Source organism: Budorcas taxicolor, chromosome 4 (assembly GCF_023091745.1).
Source record: "Budorcas taxicolor isolate Tak-1 chromosome 4, Takin1.1, whole genome shotgun sequence".
In the NCBI taxonomy this organism is placed as follows: Eukaryota; Metazoa; Chordata; class Mammalia; order Artiodactyla; family Bovidae; genus Budorcas; species Budorcas taxicolor.
Window position 1 is genome coordinate 115,594,682 of NC_068913.1, and position 5,824 is coordinate 115,600,505.

Consider the following 5,824-nt stretch of genomic DNA (forward strand, 5'->3'; position numbering starts at 1 on the left):
GAACAGGGATGTAGAGAGAGAGATGGGGGGTGGGGCAGGGTGCCAGTCCCCAGGGGTGGCCTTGGGAACTGAGCCACCTCTGGCCTGACCTCGCTGTCACCCGCTGCCTTCAGGTTCTGCGGCCTGAGCGCCACCCTCCCTGCTCGTGTGGCTCCCGGGGAGGGCTGCGCGAAGAGCGGCTGGGGAGGGAGAGGTGGGCGTGTCTCCCGTCCTCCCCCTCGCCCTGCGCTCCTGCCCTCTGGAACCCAGTGCTCGGTCGTCTCCTCCTTCCCACAACGCAGCCCTGCCTCCTGCTTCCCCCTCTGCTGCTTCCTGAACGTGTCCCTCAGAGCCTCAACTGTCCCAAGTGCTTCGGGAGCCTTTTAGAGACAAGGCGTCGCCTATAGCAGCCACACCAGACCGTGACAGAGGCCTTCAGCCTGAGACAGCAGTGCTTTTTGTGCTTAGTTGAGTAGAAGTTCCCCAGTGGCTCAGACGGTAAAGAGTCTGCCTACAATGCGGGAGACCTAGGTTCCATCCCTGGGTCGGGAAAATCCCCTGGAGAAGGGCATGGCAACCCACTCCAGTATTCTTGCCCAGAGAATTCCAGGAACAGAGGAGCCTGGCAGGTTACATACAGTCCATGGGGTCACAAAGAGTTGGACACGACTGAGCGACTAACACTCAGCAAAGTAGGCACTTGAAATTCTGGGTGGAAATTCAGAATGCATATATATTCAGAATTCTTTACAGATACAAAATCTCATATTAAACAGGAAAGTCTTAAATGCCAGCCAAGGCAACTTCCTTTTAATTAGCATTCTGAGATGCAGCGCTGCCATAGTAAATCCATTGCTGGCTGAGATGCCTATCAGAAATTTAAGATCTATTTTCTCCATGTCTTTGTGTGGGGGTTGGGTATAATACAGAAGACTCTTTCTAAAGGTATGTAGTTACTAGCCTCTTAACAGCTCAAGTAACTGTTCTGAGTTGACCATGCCTTCCTCTAAACGTGTTATTAAATGAAGACCCTCAGCAGCACCAGGACACAGCTGGGAGAAGCCTGTGTGGAAAGAAATGCGCGCCAGGTGTGTTCCCAAGACTTCCTGCCCCGTTGGAAGCTCCACGACTGAGGGCAGAGGGGTCACACAGTTGCCGTTGAGGGGCTGGCTGAAGTGCTTCCGCTTTTTCAGAAATCATAGAGCTTGGACAGCAGGCTAATGTAAACGGGTAGAAATCTTTTCTTGTCATTCTTTCAAAAGTGGATGGTACAGGTGAAAATAAAAGACAGAAGATACGTTCCAAAATTGTCAGCCTAACTTTGCAATAAGTTACTCAAATTCCCAAACTGTTTGAGTGATGACAATGTCCGGGTGGTGTAGAGCTTCATTTAGGTTGGAGGTGTCAGCTTCCATTGACTTCCCATGAGGATCATCAGTGACTGTTACTAAAAGGTCAAGTGTACAGAGGCTCTGGGCCTCGGGAAGGGAGTCGGGGTGGTGGTGGGTGCTTCCTCGCCTGATGGCTGAGGCTGTGAGGGGGTCCCAGCCTCATGTAAGACCAAGGCAGGCTTGGATTTGGGGCCTGGGTTGTAGCGTTTGGCTCACGAGGTGCTGCCCTGGGCGTGGCCGGGTGTGGCTTCCCCAGCTGCTGCTTACTGACCATGGCAGAGGCTAGGGGAGCCAAGCCACACTGGCAGTTCTCACGCTCCGCTTGGGTGTGAAGAGACACAGAGAAGCCCGTTGGGGGCTCAGGACAGTGCGGGTGTGCGCTGTCCACCAGCAGGGCTGCCCATCTGCACACACTGATGGGCGTTAGCCCTGGCTGTGCCTCCAGCTGGTCGTGTGACACCTGACAGGCGGTGATGGAGCATCATCGCTCCCTGCTCTGGAATGCAAGAGAAAGAGCAAAGGACATTTGTGATGAAAAAGCTTTTAAACAGGAGGAAGGGTGCTGAGCCTGAAATCACAGAGGAGACGGGCTTTGGGGGATGGTTCTCCTTGGAGAGTCAGAGGGAAAGGACACTGCGGATGTGGGACAATGAGATTCCAGTAGGGGTGGAACAGGCTGAGTGCCGTGTTCATGAAGTCACAGGGGCTGTCCTAGGCCCACCAGAGGGTGTGAGACAGGTTGGAAAGATTGCTGAGTCCAACTACAGAGCATCCTGAGAGGCAGGCAGGGCTCCAGACATGAGTGGCGCCTAGTGGGGCCGTAGAGGGCTCCACGCAGGGGTGGGATGGCCAGGCCTGTGGGCCGAGGGGGTCAGCGGAGGCTGCCGGCACTGGCCAGAGCGTGCTGACGCAGTCAGATCTGATCCCATCACCTACATGAAGCTCTGGCTGCCCTTGGCTCTGGTGACACCACCACATCCTGTCCGTTTTCCCGCCCATAAATCCTGTGAGTACTTCCTGTCCTTCCCCTACCCAACTAAAGGGATTTATCAGAGGCAAGGATATATTACCAAAGGCAAAGAAACAACCTGTGGTTATCTGGTCTTTATAGCTTCCTCAACATCTAGCAAAGCCCTCTTAGGCTGCTGAAATGAAAATTACTCAATAAAAATGATAAACCTTTAGCCAGATTCATCAAGAAAAAGGGGGAGAGGGCCCAAATCAGTAAAACTAGAAAAAGGACCATAAGAGACTACTGCAAGCAAGTGCACAGCAATAAAACGGACAGCCTAGAAGAGCTGCACGAGATTCTCAGGTGCAAGTTCCCAAGACTGAACCAGGGAGAAGCAGAAGACAGACCGATTACAAGTACTAAAATTGAATCTGTGTGTGTGTATGTGGTGTGTGTGATGTGTGCACATGGGGTGTGTGGGTGTGTGGTGTGTGTGTGTGTAATGTGTGCGTGTGGTGTGATGCGTGGTGTGTGTGTGTGGTGTTTGTGTGATGTGTATGGGTGTGTGTGTATGTGGTGTGTGTGTGATGTGTGCGTGTGGTGTGTGGGTGTGTGTGTGGGTGTGTGTGTGTGGTGTGTGTGTGGTGTGTGTGTGGTGTGTGGTGGTGTGTGTGTGCCTGTGGTGTGCGTGTGTGTGTGGTGTGCATGTGGTGTGTGTGTGATGTGTGTGGGGTGTGCATGTGGTGTGTGGTGTATGTGTATGTGGTGTGTGTGTAATGTGTGCGTGTGGTGTGTGGTATGAGTGGTGTGTGTGTGTGTGGTGTGTGTGTATGCGGTGTGTGCGTGGTGTGTGTGTGTGGTGTGTGTGTGATGTGTGTGGGGGTGTGTGTGCGTGTGGTGTGTGGCAGTGTGTGTGCGTGTGGTGTGTGGCAGTGTGTGCGCGTGTGGTGTGTGTGTGATGTGTGCGTGTGGTGTGTGTCTGTGTGTGTCCTGGAGTGGGTACCGCCTGCGACCACTGGATGCTCGGGCGGTCTGGGTGAGCCCGCGGAGGAGCAGGCGCGTCTACAGACCTGCAGGGCATCCGTGTTCAGCCCGAAGCTCACGACGGGCCTGCGAGCCCGGCGATCACAAGTGCGGATGCACGGGGCGACGCCGTCCGCTCCGATCCCTAACTCGTTATTAAGCCGTTCGCTCTTTGCAGACGCTCCCTGCGCCGCCCCCGCATCACCGACTCGACGGACACGAGTTTGAGCAAGCTCCAGGAGATGGTGAGGGACAGGGAAGCCTGGTGTGCTGCCGTCCCTGGGGCTGCAAAGAGTCAGACACAACTGAGCAACTGATCTCACTGAACAAAGTCCACGAGGAGATGGCTTCACAGGCGGATTCTACCAAACATGTAAAGACGAGTTAAACCCATCCTTCTGAAACTATTCCAAACTGTTCCTGCAGAGGAACGCCTCCAAACTAACTCACTGTATGAGGCCACCATCACCCTGATGCCCAAACCAAAGAGCACACACAAAAATTACTGAAATACAATTTACCCAAATATATCATGCTGTATACATGCAAAATAGTTTTCCATTTCTTACTCTTGGAGAGGCAGGCTGGAGAAAACCGAATGTGGCAGCCCACTGTAGGATTTGCGCCCGGGGGCTGTTTCTCAGGGTAGAGTGAGGGAAGATGCGTGTGGTTGGATAAGACGCCATGCGCGCGCGTGCTGTCCAGACAGGAAAGCAGCATCAGCTGTGAGCACCAAGGACCGAGCGTCTGGTCACTCACACTGCCTCTGCCAGCAGCACAGTCCGAGAAGGGTGACTATAAACATCAGCACAGGTACTCAAGGGGGTTCTCTCTGCCCGCCCTACCTGGAATGAACTTCAGCTTCCTGGAAAGCCCCTCAGGACTGGGAGGGCCTGTCCTTGGCCCTGGAGAACCGCTAGGAAGTGAGCGCTCCCAGACCCGGTGGGCAGCCCCCAGGGACCCCTCATCTCTCCTGGGTGCTGCGTCCCACCTGAAGAAGGCGGGGTGACGCTGCTTCTGCGGGTCCTTCTCACCAGCCAGCCTGTTCTGGCTAGGCTCCTGGCTTCCCAGAATTTGGGGCCGTGGCCCAGAGCACAGTCACAGAGGTAGCGCCGCGCTTTCTACCGCCCCTGCAGTCAGTACTGTTATCTCTTCATGTGGCCAGAGGGCCACCGTCCTTACCCATCAGGCATGGACCTGGGCATCCCGGGGTGCATCTGGCATCAAGACACCTTTCTGCACCCACACCTACCTCTCTGCATCAGGGGCTGCCTCTGCCTGGGGAGGCTTGCCTTTAGCAAGATGCTCAGTTCTCAAGGGGATTCCCTGGTGGCTCAGAGGGTCAAGAGTCTGCCTGCAATGTTGGAAGACCTGAGTTCGATCCCAGGGGTGGGGAAGATCCCCTGGAGAAGAAAATGGCAACCCACTCCAGTATTCTTGCCTGGAAAACCCCTCAGATAGAGGAGCCTGGCGGGCTACAAGAAACAACATCGCAGAGTCAGACAGAACTGAGCCACTTCGCTTTCACTTTCCAGCTCTCAAGGGCGGACACTGTCTTCCGCAGCATTTCCTCTTCCTGCGACTGCGGCCAGCCAGGGCCGGGCCTGGAGGGCACCATGGATGTGGACTGCGGGCATCAGCGGAGGGGCTGGAAGAGGGCCCCTGCCGGGTGTGAGGGGGCCGCTAGGGCGGCTCCTCTCAGGGTCTCTCAGAGCCCGAGCCCCACTTCTCCCTTCACCCGCTCTTGGCAGGGGCTTCCCCTGCACACCCCCAGGGCCTGCCTTGTCCACACCTGAGAGAAGGGGCCACCTCTGTGCCGGCGGGAGGAGCAGCGGGTCCCCGCCGTCACCCAGGCAGACCGCGGGGCTGACTCCTTGCCCCCTGGCCCCCCTCCAGCCACCCCCCGGCTCAGGGACACTGCAGTGACACTGGGGCGGCAGAGGGCTTCACCGCCGGGGGTGGGCCAGGCCCCAGCTTCGCAGGCACTCTCCTGCCCTCCGAGAGGGCGCGGGACAAAGGCGACGCACCACAAGGCACTTCCAAGGACCTGTATTTCATCCTTCACAAGCGGACAATCTGCCAAAATAACGGCAGTCCGTGGGGTTCTGTCTTGGGCGCGGCTTGTGGGATTTTAGCTCCCGACCGGGGATCGAACCCAGGGTCCCGACCGTGAAGGCGCCCAGTCAGAACCACTGGACCGCCAGGGGAAAACCCCAGTCCGTGCCTTTTTTGAAGCGTCCGTCAGGCTCAGCAGGAAAAGACTTGGCTTCCGGGGACCTCGGGCGCCCGGAGCCCGGGCGGCTGGAGACCCTGAGAGTCGCGGGAGGGTCCAGGGAGGGACGGATGGAGGGGCGGGCGGGGGACGCGGTCGGGCGGCCCGGCGACGGCTTCGGAAGGCCGCCGGCGCGGGGGCGAAGCACCACGCGCCGCGCCAGTCTGCCCTCGCGGTCCGGGGGTCGGGGCGCGCCGTCGGGGCGTC